The sequence below is a fragment of the Nilaparvata lugens genome, chromosome 5 (genome assembly GCF_014356525.2).
Source record: "Nilaparvata lugens isolate BPH chromosome 5, ASM1435652v1, whole genome shotgun sequence".
Taxonomy (NCBI): Eukaryota; Metazoa; Arthropoda; class Insecta; order Hemiptera; family Delphacidae; genus Nilaparvata; species Nilaparvata lugens.
In genome coordinates, this window is record NC_052508.1 from 283,397 (window position 1) to 305,072 (window position 21,676).

A 21,676-nucleotide genomic window follows, 5' to 3' on the forward strand; every position below is an offset into this window, starting at 1 on the left:
ACGGAGCCGAACTGACACATGTTTACTCACTCGACATAAGAGAAGAGAAGAGAAGAGATAGAGATGAAATATATCAACCCACTCGAAGATCTCTAGCCTTTTGGTCTTCATGAACTTACTCTACATAATATAGTGTAAAACTGTTATAAACTGCAGCGTTAATGTACGTACTACATCCTATTGAATTTTGTCCATCAAACGCTGTATTGGTTTATATGACTTCTCATACTTACATAACCATTGTCAAGAATGAGGCAATTCCATTCAGTTATCAAGAGTTAACTGAAATTGTCTGTGAGTATATATGGGTATTTTATCTCATATATGTTGGAATTTAATGATGATTACTCCTATAATGTAGAATAGAAATGTACGCATTCATGTGATAGATGTTGTCGGTCTGTGGTAATTGTTGTGATATTTCTACAACTCTCGATTGCAAGTGAAACTAATTTTCTATGAGTTAATGTATTCGAAATAATTTCGTTGTACTTGGAAAATATCTTCCTATTAAATTCTTTATATGAGATTTCTTCCTTGTTTTGCTCACCACAGAAACCATGTTTCACTAGTCAAAGGGATTCCACTTGAATAGTCGACGTTCATATTTGATGTGTTATTTGGATTGAATTTTTCCCAGTCACAGACTCAAGTCAGTAGCGTCAACTGACAACTTTGTAGCCGACATCAAATCTCCATCCAATATGGTGGAGTTGGTGTGAATTCAGGAAATGTATCCCCAATATAACTCACAAAGTAGCATAGCAACAGTCTCAGTCCTAAAATAAAGATAGAAGAGTGTAAAACACACCTTATTATACACAGAGCCAACTGACTGCGGGATGAATAATGTATGAAACGTTCAAATTTCTTGGGTACATTCGCATACGTGCTTTCATGTTTAAATAAACCTTTGGTACTCGGTTCTCGACCAGCACACTGCCCTAGCAAATTATTTTTGCGTCAGCATTTCGTCTGCTTCGCACGTGCCTCGTTCAATACAAAATTTATCTGCGTGTGTATTTCCACCACGTTTCGTGCAATTCAATGGGTGGAAAGGAGTTCGTGTGAACCATGTGATCAAAATATTACATGGTCAGTGTCAATATTCTATTGTGATGAAAACATCTCAACCAATAGGATTTTTTGATCTTATAATTTCTGTAAATTGGAATGTCTAATCCATTTTCAGAATATGATTTTTTGTGTGCAATAAAGGAATGTGCAATGTTAATTTTTGTAATAAAGGATATCGCATATGATGCATGAGAACTTTTTGTATTCAATTACAGCAAATACATTTCCATAACCATTTCTCATAACATATATGAAACTGGGTAAAATCACTCCGCTTATATGGGCTACTTGATTCGAATAAAAACAATGGAAAAACTTTCAGTACCTATGGTCGAAACTAGTCGTTAAAATATTTTAAAGTTTCAAATAAAAGGGTATTAAAAGGTTTTATATTGAAACTGGGTAGTACGGTTGCACAAGAGAGCAGGTCAAGAACCAATAATTTAATGAAAAAAAAAACAACAACCAAAGATTTCCTCATTTATGCTAATTTTTGTATTGAAAATTAAAAATTTGTGGTTCAAATAATGACATGATTGATCATTACTGTATTTTTAACGTTAAGCAATTGTCCTTATTAGTTTACTGTTTTGGAATGGTTTCGAATGTGCATGGTTATTCAAGACCAAGAAACTTTTATTATCAGTAACATGATTGGTTTTTGGTTTGCTAGGAAAATCTAAACATTTCCTGACTATACTATTCCATTTCCCATCTCAAATCAAATCAAATCACATCAATTTATTGCCATTCTTTTTTCTACAAACAAGTGAAACAAAAACATTTTTATAATGTTATAACTAATTATAATCTAAACTAATTTGAAAACATATTCAACGAATGTTTTCTTTTATTTTAATATTGAAATAATGGGCTCTCCCAGAAAAGCTAATGCTTGAGCTCTGGAAGAGAGTTCAAAAATGTTAAAGGTAATTAGGATGGATGTCATATTTATAAAGACAATTTAATTAGTACCAGAAGAAAAAATATGCAATATAAACACTAGAATATAAATGTATGTACAATATAACAATGTAAGCACTAGAACAAAAAGTCAATTAATCTTCTGAAATCTCAAGTCCGAAGTAAACTTTCCTACATACCCACTCTCTTATTTCATAAATTAAACACTTAGTAATTCTATTTAGAATGAATTTTTCAGGTAGACAATTTATTATTCTATGGCAATAGAAGGACAATTGGTGTTTGCAAGATGTAAGTCTAGTGAATAGGTTATTGTAGGTATTGAAAACATTTGGACGTATTAGATATGGCGTATTACGAGTAGTGAATTTGTCTTTGTTTTTATTAATGTACAGAATTGCGTTAGTTACGTATGTTTGTCTCAATGTTGGTAAATCAATTTCTTTAAATAGTAGTCTACTAGGGTACATTCTCGGTCTTCCCAGGGCTGCTCTGATAATATGTTTCTGTAGAACAAAAAGTTTATTGAAGTGAGTATCCTGAGCTGCCCCCCATGCCTCAATGCTATATTGAAATAAAGAGTGTGCATAAGCAAAATAAATGTTTCTAATAATACTTGGATGTTTAATTTTATTGATTTTGTAGAAAATATAAGTCAGATATTTTAATTTTGAGCAAAGGTGAAGTATATGTGCATTCCATTTCAAGTTTTGATCTATAATTATACCTAAGTATTTAATTTTTTCAACTTTTTCTATAACTTTGCAAGAGCAGTCCACAGAGACTTCATTATGGTTATGCATTTCTAGCTGTAATCTATTGGGAGGTTGTCCGCTATTATTTGGTGAGAATGCAATAAATTTTGTTTTGTCTACATTCAAAGTGAGAATGTGAGTTTGTAACCAGTAGCTCGTGATTGACAGCCCTCTATTTGCATTATCATAAGCTTCGTTCCATGATTCCCCTGTGAAAATTAATGCTGTATCATCTCCAAATGATACTATATTGCAATTTGGTATATTTAGCTTATATAGATCATTTACATAAATCAAGAATAATAGAGGTGAAAGTACCGTTCCTTGTGGAAGTCCAAATTCTGAGGTGTGTCTACTGTCAGTTTTTTTGTTAAGGGTGAGGATCTGCTTCCTGTTCGCGAGGTATGAAGCAAAAAGTTTTTTTGCTGCACCTCTAACACCACAATTTTCTAATTTATTTAACAATATTATGTGTGGAATGGTATCGAATGCTTTTGCAAGATCCAAAAACACTGATATTGTTTTTTTATTATCATTGAAATTACTGCTTATAATTCCGGTCAAGTGAAGAATTGCATTTTTTGTTGATTTTCCCGCCTGGAATCCATACTGAAATTTTTCTATAAAATTATTTTTATTCAGAAAGTTTAAAAGCCTCATTTTTAGTATTTTTTCAATTATTTTTGAAATATTAGTAAGAAGACTAATAGGTCGGTAGTTCTCAGGTTTTGACAGATCACCAGATTCGGAAATTGGTTTAATCACAGCAATTTTGAAAATTTCGGGGAATACACAATTAATAAAGCATTTGTTAAATATGAATTCTAGAGGATGTACAATGGAGTTGGAGATTTTTTTAAGACAAGTTCCTGTTATTTCGTCATATCCGGGTGAAGTGTTATTACCAAGAGTAGATATTATTTGTTCTATTTCAATTATATTTGTTGGATGAATGAAAAAACTGTTTCTTGGGGTTTCTGATAGCGGATCATCCCTGATTATAGCAGCATTTGGGCCATTTTCATTCAATATTTTATCTGCATATTTACGACCCACATTAGCGGAATGTGATTTCAGTACTTCTGGCTCTAAGTTTGGTTCCCTACGTTCGTTTTTAACACCAATTATTTCTCTAATGTAATGCCATGTTTTTGATTATTCACCTTGGCCTCATCAAACTTGCCATCAAAGTAATTTATTCTTGTCTGTTTGATTAATTTATTTAACTTGTTCCTATAATTCTTGTATTCTTCTTTCAGTCGGTTATTGAAAGGTTCTTTTATTAGTTTACAGTGCATCTTATCTCGTTTTCTTTTACAACTCAAGATTCCATCAGTCATCCATGATTTCAAATGCGTTTTCCTATGACTTATATTATTTTTTTTTGTGTTATTTGTGATGTGACCACTCAATGTTTTTATAAAATTTTCAGCTAAGATATCCACATCATTACAGTTAGATAGAAGAATGTTGCTCCAAGTCTCATTTTCAAGAGAAGAAGAAAGATTTGTATAATTTATTATTGATTTTGTTTTATCAAATGCACTATTATTGTTATTTCTCAATTCATTATGCCCTATGTGTATGGATGTACAGTAGTGATCGGTAATAGAAGTTTTCAAGACTGTACCAATTATATCACCAGTATTTGTGTTACAATTTTTGAAAAATATGTGGTCAATACAAGTACTACTCTCACCCAACTCTCTCGTAGGCTTATTTACAAAAGATTTAAATCCATTTAGATGCTTAACGCTAAGATATTCACTTGACACATTTCCACCTATGATGGAGACAGGAATTTGATAAAAGTGGTAGAGGAATAAAATAAGTTGAAACGATAATTACATAGGGTTGATATTTAAAAAGCCAAGGTTTTTGTCAACCTTTGCCAAAGACTCAAAAAATAATTTCTTGCGATTTTCTTGAAATGACAGTGGGACAGTTATTTGTCAAGTAGAAACATTTTTCACATAGGCGATAAGAGATTATCAGTATCAGATACTCTGGTAAAGAAGTTAAGAAACTTTGTTATTTCCCTTACTTTCATCTCTCCGTCTTTTGAGGGTCACCTGATTGTTGATATGAACACGTGTTGATCTTGTCCAATACGTATATGGACTATAATTTTTCATTATAGATTTAGTGAGTTATATATCATATTAAATGAGTGACATGAGCTCGACTATAAAATCGTGTAAAACAACCAAAGGCCTGGCAATCCTGTATAAGGGTTTCAAATTTCGAAAAGCTTCATCAACAAGTAAGGGTGATGTATGGAGATGTCTGACGAAAAACTGTACCGTATCGCTCGTAACGAACTCTGGCTTGTCTATTGTGCGTGATGTTTCGGGGGCGCACTCACATGACACATCGGAGGGCATAGAAAACCAAGTGCCAATCTCTACTCCTGTGAAAGAAGCACATGACGACACCAATGATGCGTTCTTGGGAGAACTACAACAGGAGAACGAGCAGTTGAGGGAGCGGATTGAGGTACTTGAGAAGCAGTGGAGCGCCGCCATAGATCGTTCGATGGAGTTAGACATCCGTCTAATGAATATGTCATGCAGCGAGCCAAGGGGGCAGGACAAGAGAGCGGAGAGCAGCTCACTAGACGGTACTCTCATGGATCGGCTTGGACGTTTTCTCAGAACAGAGCTTATCACTGATGCCGACATGGACTGTTTCTGTAATTTTTTAATGAGCTCTTATCCAGGAAGTCATATAGTTTTGCCTAGTGTAACTAGTATGATCATTAACGATAGAAATTCTGATATATCATTTCTTAATGAAATAGTAAAAAATAATAATATTATTGCATTTGTGATGAGTGATAGTAAACAGGACGGATGCACGATGACGGTTGGTCAGGCTCTCATTGGAGTGTAGTAGTGTTTGATAAGATCTTCAATAGGTTTTTCAGTTTTGATTCTCTCGATAAATATAATTATAGATCTGCTGAAGATTTGGTAGAGAGGATTGGTACTTATTTCAATTCAGAAAAATTAGTTACTATGCCTTGTCCACGTCAAAATAATAGCTTTGATTGTGGTGTATATGCATTGTATTTTGTTGAAGAGGCGTTTCAGTTTCGATCAAATAACACAGTCACAAGTTTAACCGAGGGTCTCTCTTTGAATGATAAATTTAATTCTGCTAATTATAGATGGAGAATGTTGAATAATGCATGTGAGGTACTGAAACCAGTCTCTTTAAACAAGGGACGGTTGTCAATCAATCCAATAAAGAATAGTAAAAAAAGGAGTACCGAATCCTCATGTACTAAGCGGAAAAAAATTGCAAATAATGAGAGTTGTACTAGTGATAAGGTAGACGGAAATTCTAGTAATAAGAATGACGGTAGTGAATCAGACTTTATGGGAGTAGCCACAGCCGAGCTCTAGTGCATCATTTTGATGAGTCAAAAACTGGGGTAAACGAGTCAGCGGGTTTGTCATGCCAGGAGCAAAGTTTGAACCTATTTCCTCTAACATAAAGAGTGAATCTCATAGTTTCTCTAAGGATGATCACATAGTTATTATTGGGGGTGGCAATGATGTGTATTGCAATCAGGCAGCAAAATTTCTGAGAGGATTGATTACTCTTCTTCAGCTATTGACTTTTACAAATGTATTAGTTTCCACTTTACCGATCAGACATGACCTTCCTGATTGGTCTTGTGTTAACGAGGAAATTAGGAAAACGAATAGAATAATCAAAAAAATATGTAGAAAGTTTAAAAAAGTCAAGGTTATAGAGCTATCTGATTTGAGTAGAGATAAGTTTACTAGGCATGGGTTGCATCTGAATGGAAAAGGAAAAGCTGCACTAGCACACAAAATAGAAGAAATGTTGGAGTGTAACGATGCTGCTAGTAATAGAATAATTGAATTAGGGTATTTTAATAGCTCGGAAAACTAGTAAATGGTCCTGCATCTGAGATAGATAAAAAAAAAATACAAGAGTTTAGTGACACGCAGGACCTCGGAACAGTAAATTATCACACCAATAAAGTATCTAAAAATAAAAATATGAATATTAAATCAAAAAATGTGAACTTATTTTACTGGAATGCTCAGGGATTAACTAATAAAATTGATTATTTAGAATTAGTCGTACATGAGCAGAACGCTACTGTGGTAGCTGTTGTTGAGCACTGGGTGAAAAATGATAATCTGACAAATATTTCAATTCCTCACTATAAAACAGCGTCCGTTTATGGTAGAAACGATAAGATACATGGAGGAGCAGGATTATTTGTTAAGGATGATTTGGATTTCGTCGAACTGGAATCAGTGAAGGACATGTCCGAGGAAATGATATTTGAAGTAGTTGGAATTAAATTACCCAAAATCAAGAGCATAATTATATGTGTCTATAGGCCTTGTAGTGATAATGTAGTATATTATAATAAATTCTTGTCTTACTTGTATGAGCTTCTCAGTACGGTCTCGAGTCCTAGCTATAGTTTAATTTTATGTGGTGACTTTAATATAAATTTCAACTCTGACTGTAAAAATGCAAATGACTTAATCAATTTATTGAATTGTTTCAACTTGAAAATAACGATAAGTGAAGTGACTAGGCCAGGACGTTTAACTCCTGGGACATGCATAGACAACATAGCTACATATATAGATGAGAGTAAAAGGTCATCAAAAATAATACATACTATGTTATCAGATCACTATGCATTGCTGATGGAAATGAACATCTTGAATAATGAAGGGAATGAAAATATCAATAAAAGCCTAAAAAATAGATCCTACTCGAGAGTGATTAATGATAGTAATACTGCTTTATTTTGTGGAATCATGGATAGGATTAACTGGATTAAGGTTTATTCACAACTCAGCATAGATGATAAATTTGATGTGTTCTTTGAATCGATTATGAATGCTATAAATACAGCTTTTCCACTCACTAGAATTACAATTAAGAAGACAGCATTTGATAAATGCTGGTATACAGCGGAATTGCATCAACTCAAAGAGCAGTGTGAACTACTTTACAGTTTGACTGGTATTTATGCTCATAGTTTAAATTATTATGAATACTTGAGGTCAAAATATAAAGATACAGTAAGAAAATACAAAAAAGCTATGAAAAATGCAAAAACTGTATACTATAATAATATAATTGATAAGTCTCTAAATAAAAATAAGGAACTATGGAGAGTTGTGAATAAAATTTCTAATAAGAACTCTAAAGCTGCAGTCTTCCAAAGTGAGCATAGTTCTGAAGTCTTCAATGATTTTTTTATAGATAATATAAATAGGATAAGCAAAAACATACATGTAAGTGATAAGGATAGCAGATATTACCTTGATAAGTGTCAATCTAATTCTGAGAGACTTTTCAAATTTAATCATGTAACGGTGGAAACTATGTATTCAAATATATGTTCCTTAAGCAATAGTAAATGTTACGACATTTATAATATTAATTCTTTGATATTGAAGATAGCTTCTCCTTATATATGTGAGGTACTCACTCATTTGTTCAATGAGTGTATTCATAAAGGCGTTTATCCAAGTAAGCTGAAGAATGTGAAGGTATTACCTATTTTCAAGAAAGGAAGCAAAAAGGATTTAAATAACTATAGACCAATACATATTGTACCTATTTTTTCCAAGTTATTCGAGTCTCTGATGCATAATCAACTCTCTGAATTTTTTGAAAAGAACAATTTGTTGACTGAAACTCAGTTTGGCTTGAGACCAGGTAGGGAGGGGAACTAGTCATGCAGTTTCTTCTCTTATCAGCTCTGTTGTGTCTGATTTGAATCAGGGGTCGAGTGTTGGATTCAGGTCATACGATATGACAAAGGGATTCGATACTGTAGAGCACAAACTTCTGTGCAATAAACTTAAACATTATGGTTAGATACAACCTCAGTTAAAACTATCTTATCATACTTGAGCAATAGAACGCAATTTGTGTATACAAATGGTAGTCTTTCTAAAGGTCGACACATAAGTTATGGAGTACCCCAAGGGTCTTCATTGGGACCTATACTATTCAATATATACATTAATGATCTTCCTGACTCTATTGCAAGTGAATCTAATTCTGGCTTTTTGTTTGCTGATGATTTTGGCTTAAAGGTTAAAGGTAAGACAAATTCTGAAGTTGAAAATGCTCTATCCAATTCCACAACTGATTTAAAAGGTTGGTGCTCGGCGAATAACCTTTCATTGAATGAGGACAAAATTAGTGATATCTATTCCACGTTTAGAAAAAATGATGATTCCGGTAGCTGTCCTGTGGCAATCAAGTTTCTTGGTATCTGGATTGACAGACACCTGACATGGAATCATCATACTAACTATGTAATAAGGAACGTCTCAAAAGGTCTTTATCTTATTAGAAGGTTGAGAACATGTGTAGGAGTTGAAATATTTCTCAAGGTTTATTATGCTCATGTACAGAGCCTCTTTTGCTACGGTGTTATAATCTGGGGGAATAATAGTAGGTATGATTAGTGGGGATAGACCGGTTTTTTTTGCGCAATTACCCCCCTCCCCACTCCCCCACCCCCCTGAGTTTGCGCAAATTCCCCCTCCCCCTCTCCCTCTCACTCACCCTCTCCTTCTCCCTCTCCCTCTCCCTCTCCCTCTCCCTCTCCCTCTCACTCTCCTTCTCCCTCTCCCTCTCCCTCTCCCTCTCCTTATCTTATCACCCTCTCCCAGTGAGGACGAGGGGGTTGAAAAGAGAGAGAGATATATCTCTCTCTCTCTCTCCCTTGCCAAGGTGAGGGAAAAAAAAATTTCCCTTTTTGGAGGAAAAATTCCCTCTCTCTATACTGACAGATTAAAGTGAATCCATATTTCTACTGACAGATTAAAGTGAATCCATATTTCTACATCTAATACTATACTGTCAAATTAAAGTGAATGCTAGATGAGGGAAAAAATAATTTCCCTTTGAGGGAAAAATTCTCTACTGTCAAATTAAAGTTAATCCATATTTCTACATCTAATGCTATACTGTCAGATTAAGTGAATCCATATTTCTACATCTAATGCTATACTGTCAGATTAAAGTGAATCCATATTTCTACATCTAATGCTATACTGTCAGATTAAAGTGAATCTGTTACATCTTTATACTGACAGATTAAAGTGAATCCATATTTCTACTTCTAATGCTATACTGTCAAATTAAAGTGAATGCTAGATGAGGGAAAAAATAATTTCCCTTTGAGGGAAAAATTCTCTACTGTCAAATTAAAGTGAATCTGTTACATCTTTATACTGTAAAATTATAAAGTGATTGCAAATTAATACATCTAATAACTTATACTGTATCTACTGTCAAATTAAAGTGAATCTGTTACATCTTTATACTGAGTGAATCTGTTACATCTTTATACTGTAAAATTATAAAGTGATTGCAAATTGAATAATTCGGAGGGTACGAGAGAGTGTGATACACCCATCGTTTCTCTGTCTCTCGCATAAGCTTAAAGATTGTGCAAACTACTAGGTGGAAAAAAACAGATGGCCCAAAAACAGATGGCCCCATGCGTTATCTCCTATTCTCGCTTACTGCTTTTTCCTCTATTACGAAAACCATGTGAAAGAGAAATCAGTCGTGAGTTCCTTTTTAATCCGTCATTCGTATACTGCCAGTTAAAGTGAATCTGTTACATCTTTATACTGAGTGAATCTGTTACATCTTTACTGTAAAATTAAATTGATTGCAAATTAATACAATTGGTTTGCTTTCCACCTGACAGTTAAGAAAATTCACAAATTTATATTGAAATTTTCTATGTGCTGTACAAACCGCAGGCGTTACTTTTTTTTTTTGGTAAGTGTGTTCTCCGAGAATATCTATAGTAAATTTAGTATGAACAAGCATTCCATATCGCGACCTTTTCTCTACTAAGGTCCTGATTATGTGTACACGTACTACGTGTACGCGGGTTGAAAATAAGATATCCCATTACTTTTGTTTTTCACGTATGTGCAGTCTAATTGTAATTGTATCTCTGCGGAAATCAATAAACGATCCGTTCTGGTCTGTTACCTTTACATTAATAGTTTGAATTCGATGTGTATTCAAAGGTACATAAATAATTGGAGAGGGTACTTCATTTATTAAATAACCGCTAGGAACCTTTGGCAAAAATTCGTAGATTATATGTTTTTCTTTTCCATTAGAATAACTGCCACATGCTAAATTACATTCAACAAGAATACCATCAATGCTCGATATGTTAACCAGATGTTTGGAATAATACCATTTATTTGCTTGTAAAACTACATTATCAAAACCTAGTATCTTAGCAATCGAATCAGAGCGTGTTAAATCAATAGGCTTATCAGAATAAATTTCAATCTTCATAGTATTTGCATTTGCACGTATAATAAGTCTATTCTTCTTCTCATCTCTCACACAACTGTTTACAAGATTTTATGTTTTCGGGGCTAATACAAAGCCAGCATATTGCCCAAGACCCATCTTAGATGTAATAAGATCTCCGACTTGCTCCTCAGTCAAATTATGTTGTTTAGCCTCTATCCAATTCATATTAAAACTAACTTTTGCGTAATTCCTTACAATATCATAGGCCATTTTGTGAATGAATAATTTAAGATAATCTATGAAAGCAGGTGAACATTGCAGTCTCATGACAGCACCCTCTTCCGAATTTTTAATTGCCTCAGCTATTTCATCACGAACGCTTTTCACAGCGACTGCCATCTCGTTTTTCTTAATAAAATCTCCTATATCATTTTTAGTTGCATACTTTTCCGCAATTTGCTCAATTAGAAAAGCAATAGCATCTTTTGTAATGAATTGTTCAATACCCTCCATAATATTAGCTTTTATTGCACTCGCCATTTCAGATAATCGTTTTTCAAACTCTTCCTTTGTTAATGAAGAACTAGTCAATTTCTGCAAAGTAGATTCTAAATATTGCTTATCAATTCCCGATGGCTGTGTTTCATTTACTTAGTAAAAATTTCTGTACTAAGTTGTTTCATTTAGTATTGAGATAGTTTCTGTCCAGCACCTCCAAATTCTTAATTTTATCCGATATGGCTTTTAATTTCTCATCTAAATAAGCTTTATCAACTTTATCGTTGTTAATACTGAGCAACTGAGATGAAAAGCTGTCTGTTAAAGTTTCACTTCTCCTAGAGCAGATTCTAAATTTAGAGTTCTCTATGCAATAGCTTTATCGATATTAGCACTGAAATTTTGTAATGTACTTAGAATATGTTCTCTTTCAATTATGCTCACTCCAATATTCTTGTATTTTCCGAAACGAGTTTGGTTATTTGCGAATCTAAATAAATTTCACAGCTTCGCTGATTCCTTGTTGATTTATCGATTCGATTATCTTCTGTGTTCTCGAGTCAATATCACACGTAAGATTAGCAACAGCTCCGCTAGCACTAGGCATATCAATTCGTCCGAATCGATGTAGAGTCATCGTAACACTAAACAATTAATTTTGCTTCTTTTAGCTCTTCATATAGGTAAGAAATTACCTTGCTATGCTTTCGGCGATGCAATTTCAGCGACCCCCACTCCACCTCCCTCTCTTATGAGCACACACCAATCAAATAACTAACTAACCTTTGATTTGCTGTGTCCTTCTTCCTCCTACTTTGTCCTCCTTTGTCCTCCTTTGTCCTCCGTTATCTTCCTCCTCCCCTCCGAGGACAAAAATAGTGCTCCGAGGACAAAAATCCTCCACTCCAAGGACAAAAACTGTCCTCCGTTCTCCTCCTTGTCCTCCTCCTCCTCCTTGTCCCCTCCCCTCCACTCATTAGCAGGAAAGAAAAATGAGAGAGGAATGCGAGAAGGAGGGAGAACATTTGTGTAATTACACTCAATGTTATGACAAGCTACAATGGTCATACATTTCCTAGAATACAAAATCTAAAATTTCTGTCGGATGTTTGGAAAAACTTGGAAGACACTCCCTTCACACAAAATCTAGTTATCATTGCGCATGCGCAGTATCCTTCTCCTTAGCTGTATCCCTATAAATACTCCAGAATAATTGACATTCGCTCAGTTTGATAGTAGCAGCGAAACAGTGAACATGGCTTCTTCCAAAGTGTTTAGTGTGTCTCAGCTTTGTGGTAATAAAATAAAGCCTACCAATGAGCGGTTTGGTTTGTGGCTGTTGACAGAAAATCTGTGCAATGACAACCTTATCACAGACATTGGGAAAATTGATTACACTGCTGGAGAAGAACTGTTAGTGCAGGATGAATCAAATCTTGTGCCTATAACAGAACCTTTTTGTGACAATATTATGCTTGTGAAAATCTGTGGTTTGGACGATTGTCAAGAACTGGATAAAAGACGATTTATTCTAAAGAAGGAGATGTGTGGATCATTCAACTTATACTTGAGAGGAAAATTCTCCAAAATGGTGTCTGCTAAGCATGGAGTTGAAGCAAAGTTACCATACTTATTGGACAGTGGAAGTGATATGTCGAAGAAGATTCTACAACTGCTTGGGGAGGACAACTATAGAGAAGTGCAGCAGAAGTACTACAATCCAGTGGGGATACCATACAAAGTAGAGCTTGCCGATGTCCCCATTGCTATATTAATGGAGGAGTTACCAACAATATTGGACCAGCTAAGGAAGGAACATTTCTATCTTCTGGACTTGGACATAACACAGGACTTTGCTGGAATATTTAACAAGAGTGGGATGTGTGATTTTCTAACTAAAAATCATTGTTTTTGTTTCCAAGGAGAATATAAAGAAGACTATAATGTAATTGTGAATAATGATGGAACTGTTGGAATTGATTGCTTGACTTGGGTTAATAATAATGTGAGAGTAAAAATTTATAATAAGTTTATTTGTCAAATGACAAGCCCTGGTGTAAATAAGCAGCTAGGTAACCATATTGTAGACTTTATTGCCTGTCCAGATACAAGATTATGTGAAACCTTTACCTCTGACTTGGCTAAAATGCATGGTATTACTCGTTTGGAAGCAACAATTTATAACTACAGCATTAGAAATAACTATAGCTCTAATCAATTTGACCCTATTCAAGATTGCTTGTCACTCTTAAATGACAGTAAGAATTATTTCCAAAATGCTCCTATATTTTCTGTATCCTTAGCTAAAATGTGGACTAAACTAACAAACAATTTGAAGAATAGCTGTTGTTTGGTTTTTAACAATCTCTTACAATATGTTTACTGGGGAAATAGCAATACCAAGAAATTGACTGGAGTACAATTAATCTGCCTACCAATCCACAACAACGAAATAAAATAATATCCTATGTAATCTCTGCATTAGCTTCAATCTACTACCCATTAATTATGTGGAAATTTTCGAGGATACAGACAACAAGGACAATATTAGTTTTATACAAAAGTGTTATATTAAGAGTGGAAGACTTATTTCTCCAAGTCAACCACAGTTTTCTCTAGCATATCTAAAGTTGTTGACCTAGATGAGTTGGGCTTGTAGCAACAGGTAACTTGATACCACAAGTCTTAAGAAAACGAGCAACATAACTTGTAAGCTTCTCCCATACCCTGTTAAGAGATACAGCCCTTGTCTCCTTATCACAGTGCTATCAGCCAAGAAGCGTAAGCTAGAACTGGATGAAATTGATCTAAAACGGAGGAAAATTGAGTTTTTAGAGGCTACAGAGAGTATAAAGGAGCAGCACAAACAACTTATAGAATTTGAGGAAGAAATAGAAAATTTGAGAGAGGAACTTGAACCATATTTCCATTCACATTGGCGAAATTTTGATCTAAGTGGAGTGTACAATGTGACTGCGTTTTCTGTAAATAATAAGGGAAAATTTACATAATTATGTAGGTGTTTTAGGAGAAAAGGAAGGTTCGAAAAATGTTTACTTTGTAAAGGGGTGCCATAAAAATGTTTTTATTAATGCATACAACACAATAGAAGACCTTAAGAAAGTGGGTTATTTTGTAATCCCATACAATGACCAAAAAAGAAATAATTTGTCTACCAAGGGAAGAGAAAATTTGTGTAATTACAGTCAATGGTATGTCAAGCTATAATGGTCATACATTTCCTAGAATAGAATCACTTAAGTTTCTGTCAGATGTTTGGAAAAACTTGGAAGACACCCCATTCACACAGACAGAAGTGGAGCAGTATAATAACATTACAATGCTGGAAATGAAAGGGAAAGTAAAAGTAGGACAGTGCAAAAGATTAGAGAATCTACAAGAAGGAACAGAATTAGTCATTATTGCAATAAAAGAAGTGTACAATAGAAACAAGATACGGTATATCCTACAGTTTGAAAATGTGGAAGCATTGTATGTGTCAAACTATTGGTTAGAGGAAGAATTTGAAAAGCCAAACATAGATTTGAATTATAAAATTAGAATTAAGCTGGATGTTCTAAAGCATAACCCCAGTAGACATAAGGAAAGAGTTGTATTTTGTATTTAATTTAAGGTATTGTAAATAGTGGAAAAAATGTGAGCAGAGAAGGTTTTAATCTAATGTGACATCATCCAGGATAAGAGCAGTGATGGGTGGAACCAAGGTCACGTGATAGGGGGAGGAGGAGTGGGGGTCGCTGAAATTGCATCGCCGAAAGCATAGCAAGGTGATTTCTTACCTATATGAAATGTTTCTTTGTAGCTCCATAACTCTGAATTAAATATGCAGTGTCAATATTTCGATGTCGTCCCATAGTAAAATATTCTCTTATCTGTGGCACATTACTCAGTTGCAAGTCATCAAAAATTACCAAGCTATATTCAGGGATACGGTTTGGATGGGGAATTTGGCTCACATCATCTTTCATGTGAAATCCGATATTTTTCAAACCTGCAAATACCTTATTTAAAAAAACATATTTTGGTTGATATAAACTTTTGCTAAATAAGTAAATGTGCTTAAATTTTAATCCATTTTCAGCAAATACTAAATTAAATAAGAGATTTGTTTTCCCCCAGCACTGGGAGATATAATTAACATTCGTGCATTGTGAGGTAGTAGATCTCCATTTTTACAAAATGCAGGCTTTTCTTTATTTGTAATTAATTTATCAAAGTTAACAATTGGTAATTGGCTCATGATTACAAACGTACAGAACGTGATCTGATAAGGTACTGAAAATTTTACAATAGTTAGAACAAAGCCACTGGTATTTAGAACAATGACCAAGGGCATGATGACGCTACATGTATAGAGGCGTTTCCCAGAGATTGGAATGCAGGCCAACACTCTCCACCTCCTCTCCTCCTCATCATCAGACAGATTATGGATGTTCAAAAGATTCTTATATTACGAAATGAGAACCAATGTTTGATGATGACAAATAATACTTCTAATATATTTTCTACAAATGTACATCATGATATTTACAATAAAATCTTCGATAGATTATTTACAATAAATGTACATGTTATTTACAATTGAGTACAAAAGATTATTTTTCATCTAATAATTGATCTTTACTAATATAGCTAGGTTTAGAAAATCCAATCCATTTCACTAACAATCCTTTTTTATCACGTTTTAATATTTTTTCAATCAAATACACTTGTCTCTCCGTTTCGTTTAATTGTGTTTTTTTAATTTCTTCTGCATAAAACCGGCCACTAATTACTTCACCGTTTAGATCTCTCAGTGAGTAGGTTATAGGTTTGGAAGGAAATATAGAATGAATCACAAAATACTCTGCGCTCCAGTTTATGTTATAAATTTATCGAAAAATAATCGTTTCTTCGAGATTCGCACGATATCGCCTAGCTTAAATTTTGGTTTTGAATTTTTCAATTTATATCGTCTATTGAATGCAGAATTCAATGACTAAAACATGTGTACGATCTTTCCTGCGAACATCTTTAGGTTTCATTCTAATTGAACTGTGCACTGTAGCATTATAATTTTGAACCAAACTGTCTAGATTGGTTAACCAGTTTTTTGTTCCGTGCTCAGTTAAATATCTATAAATTTTCGATTTCAGTGTTCTAATCAGCCGTTCACTATAGATGCTTTTTTGTCACTAAAACATGGTAATGTTTAATACTATATTTATCTAATAATGCTTTAACTTTTGAATTGAAGAATTCTGTTCCCTGATCTGTTTGAAACAGCTTAATGCCCTTTTTTTAGAATAATTGGTTGGAGAGCGTTGAATACAGATTGACTTGTCTTGTCTTTTAATGGTACACAATATGCAAATTTTGTAAAACAATTAATAACAACTAAGATATTTTATAACCCTTATTAAAACGTGATAAACTTATCATTTCAATAAGGTCTGCTTGAAGGAGATCTTTTCACTTTTCAGTTCATACTTGCGAGTGGGATAGTTCACACGCGGCACGCTATGAAGCTCTAAAGCTAGCTTAGATCTAATAATATTCATGATTTTACAACAGACAAATCAAATTAGTGGTGTTGGATGATTGTCACGACACATACTGATCAATCAGTTGAAGTGTTGAGGGTATAATGACCGAAAGGCAGAGTATTCAGACCATTTTCTTCAATGTATCTTTTATCGTCATAAGGACTCAAACAGACCTTAGCACATTCGACCTGAAACATACTATGGTTATAGGATCTTAACATACTAAATTTTTCTACATGTACACTACGTTCAAACAATGATTTCTTATACAAATTAAAATTAAGTTTTCTACATTTAACCGATGACTTTACTCCTTTTGCTACGCATTTATTTACAACCTCGTCATCATTCTCATTACAACTAAAAAGCTGTAAAGTTTCGATCTAAGACCTATAAATTTAGAGATCGGCCTTGAGCCCGTTTCATCCTTAAACTTACCTACAACTTTATTTCTCTCCATGGAAAAGCAAGGGTGGGCAGGTGGATAGTTTGAAGTATCGAATAGGTTCAAATTATCTTTAATCAACTGATACACATCTTCGACTTTTAGGTTTAGAAGAAACTGTCGGTATCGGTCATACAGAGTTCTACGCGGTTCCAGGGTACGATTTTTTGTAATTTGCAATAGAAAAAATCGTACATATGGAATTTACTCAACTCCAGTACGGAAAAGCCGGAATAGACAGGTTTGTTCATTTTAAGTTCCAACTTGCGAGAGGAAACCGCGATCACGTCCGGACTAATTATTTGCCAGCGTTTGCATAACGGATTTGAAATGTACTTGTCTAATCGTTTTTCGTCTGTAATAATTTTAACATTCATATGTTTCCGAACTGATTGTATAGTTTTTCCAAATATCAAGTTACAACAGGCCTTAAAGAAGGATATTTCAAATTATTTTTCGCGTTCTGTCTATTCCGGATATTGAAGTCGATGTAGCTTTTCAGCTAGGGAGATTGGGAAAAACTAATGACGCGATGCACTTTCAATAATTTCAAACCGAGCTGAAGGTAGAGTTTTAAATTGACATAGTGTACAATGTACTTTTCACGGTTAAAAAGTGTGTTCATGAGTTTTCTGGTCACTCCCTGACCGTTCTCATTTGTCTGATACTCGGACAGCAATTCCCGCGGTGGAGTTAAGTGTAGCGGCGCGAGAGGGAAGCTGGCATGCTTATCGTGTAAATCTTTCGGGTACTCGAGATCACATTCAATTACGTAACCAGTTCCTGAATTGCTGTCCAAATTCGCGAAATCAAGTTTGGAAATTTCTTCCTCTGTGAGGAATTTGAAATTCCCAAAAGGGAGGGGTCTGCTCATAGCTTCCGAGTATGAACTGTTTGCATCGATATAAAGCAGATAATTAGATGGTTTTGAAGGATCGTATGTTTCGGGTAGATGTTTGTTATTTGCTTCGCAATAACGTTTACCGATAAATGACACCCCACCCCTCATCCCCGCCTCAAACATAAGATGCATGTCCGGATCTGTAAGTAATTGCAGTTCGACTTTAGTGTGTTTCAGCATGCAATTCCAGGTGAAGTGCGCAAGAGAAAGAAAATGGGTCACATCAAGACCGTATGAGCTAAAAAGCGTAGACCTCATGGATTCAAAAACTACCGCTAATAGCATTACGTCTAAACATAAATAAAAATCGTGATATTCACCCAGATTTTTCAGCTTGAATGTTGAGAACACTCCTTGCGCATGCTCATATTCTTCGCGAGACAGAGGTGTATCTGTTAAGTCGTTATGAAAACATTCAATGGGAGGGAGCGATGTTTCCGCGAATTTTTCGGGACAGCTCATGTACGAGTAGGGATATACTCCTTTTTTCAACAAGAGCTGTCTGTGTTCGCGAGTGGATCATGAAACACCGAAAATAATCTTTCGAACTTCTTTTCCATGTCTGTACTATCTACCAATTACACACCAATACTTCCAAGGATTCAGACATAAACTTGTAGGAATCTAGAAATTAATTTTGCCTACCGAAAGTGTTAAAAATCTCTCTGACGTATTTGCGATGCAGGATATTTCTTTTTTACATTTACCGAGCGCTTTCAGAATAAAATGCGAATCAAACCGGAGAAATTATGGAAATAACACGAAATGTACTCCGGAGTACAAGCTGTTAAATTGCAAGAAACATGTGCTGCACATAGGTAATTACCGGTTTCATGCGCGTGGTGTCGACATTTAATATCGGTTTCTGAGAACGGTTCAGCACAAAGCCCGCAGTTTACTGAATTTTGAAATTCGCGCTCTTCACTTTCGGACAAATGTTGCATTGGAATTTCACGTTTCATATCCTCATACAAAATTTCGCCAAGATCTGTAATTTCCTGAAGAAATTTCTCCATGATTTTTTCGTCTAAACTACTCGATCTATGGAGTACAGGTCCGTAGGCGATTTCTCCGTTTACATCTATAACAACGAAACAATACCCGCAAGGAATATGCCGCGCCGTTTTCTTTGTGTAACTACGAGTAATTTCATCGGAATCGGATTCATAATCACATCATCATCATTAATATTCACAACGTATGTTTCTAAATCCGCGTAAATGGTGTACTTTTTCTTTAACGTCGCGCCTAGTTTTTTGAATTTAATTGTCTCTCCGCGTTTAGGATATGAAACGCGCTGAGATTCAAACTTGGAACAAAGTTCCATATGTTTCAACAAATTTGCTTTCCCATCACAAATTTTAGTTTTGTTTGATATGAACCGGTGAAAACAGAAATTGCATACATGTACTTGACCCTTGTGTTTTGAAAGGTGACAGAAAAGACGCGATAAACCGTTTTTCCCGTTAGCGGTATTTACTAAACAATAATGAGTTTTTCCTGCATCGCCTTTCAACATTAAAAGATTAATTTGGTGTTTACGAGTGCGGAAAATGCTTGTACGGTAGGGGAAAAACTTTTTGTTGTCATATGCGATGACGTGAATTGCAATGTCCGGATTGAGTATTTCGAATTTCTTAATATCGCGTGTCGTCACCGGGAAATTTACACCTCGCATATTGAGTCTGTGAGCAAACTCACAGTAGATATGATTAGTGGGGATAGACCGGTTTTTTTGCGCAATTACCCCCCCCTCCCCCACCCCCTGAGTTTGCGCAAATTCCCCCTCCCCCTCTCCCTCCACTTCTCCCTCACCCTCTCCTTCTCCCTCTCCTTCTCCCTCTCCTTCTCCCTCTCCCTCTCCTTCTCCTTCTCCTTCTCCCTCTCCCTCTCCCTCTCCCTCTCCTTATCTTATCTCCCCTCTCCCAGTGAGGACGAGGGGGTTGAAAAGAGAGAGAGATATATCTCTCTCTCTCTCAGTGAGGGAAAAAAAAATCCCTTTTTGGAGGAAAAATTCCCTCTCTCTATACTGACAGATTAAAGTGAATCCATCTAATGCTATACTAACAGATTAAAGTGAATGCTAAATGAGGGAAAAAATTCTCTACTGTCAAATTAAAGTGAATCCATATTTCTACATCTAATACTATACTGACAGATTAAAGTGAATGCTAAATGAGGGAAAAAATTCTCTACTGTCAAATTAAAGTGAATCTATATTTCTACATCTAATGCTATACTGAGTGAATCTGTATAATTTCCCTTGCCAAGGTGAGGGAAAAAATAATTTCCCTTTGAGGGAAAAATTCTCTACTGACAGATTAAAGTGAATCCATATTTCCACATCTTTATACTGAGTGAATCTGTTACATCTTTATACTGTAAAATTATAAAGTGATTGCTAGATGAGGGAAAAAATAATTTCCCTTTGAGGGAAAAATTCTCTACTGTCAAATTAAAGTGAATCTGTTACATCTTTATACTGAGTAAATCTGTTACATCTTTATACTGTAAAATTATAAAGTGATTGCAAATTAATACAAATAACTATATACTAGTAGCTACTGACAGTTAAAGTGAATCTGTTACATCTTTATACTGAGTGAATCTGTTACATCTTTATACTGTAAAATTATAAAGTGATTGCAAATTGAATAATTCGGAGGGTACAAGAGAGAGAGAGAGTGTGATACACTCATCGTTTCTCTGTCTCTCGCATAAGCTTAAAGATTGTGCAAACTAAAATTTCTGTCGGATGTTTGGAAAAACTTGGAAGACACTCCCTTCACACAAAATCTAGTTATCATTGCGCATGCGCAGTATCCTTCTCCTTAGCTGTATCCCTATAAATACTCCAGAATAATTGACATTCGCTCAGTTTGATAGTAGCAGCGAAACAGTGAACATGGCTTCTTCCAAAGTGTTTAGTGTGTCTCAGCTTTGTGGTAATAAAATAAAGCCTACCAATGAGCGGTTTGGTTTGTGGCTGTTGACAGAAAATCTGTGCAATGACAACCTTATCACAGACATTGGGAAAATTGATTACACTGCTGGAGAGAACTGTTAGTGCAAGATGAATCAAATCTTGTGCCTATAACAGAACCTTTTTGTGACCATATTATGCTTGTGAAAATCTGTGGTTTTTGGAGGATTGTCAAGAACTGGATAAAAACGATTTATTCTAAAGAAGGAGATGTGGGGAATTCAACTTATA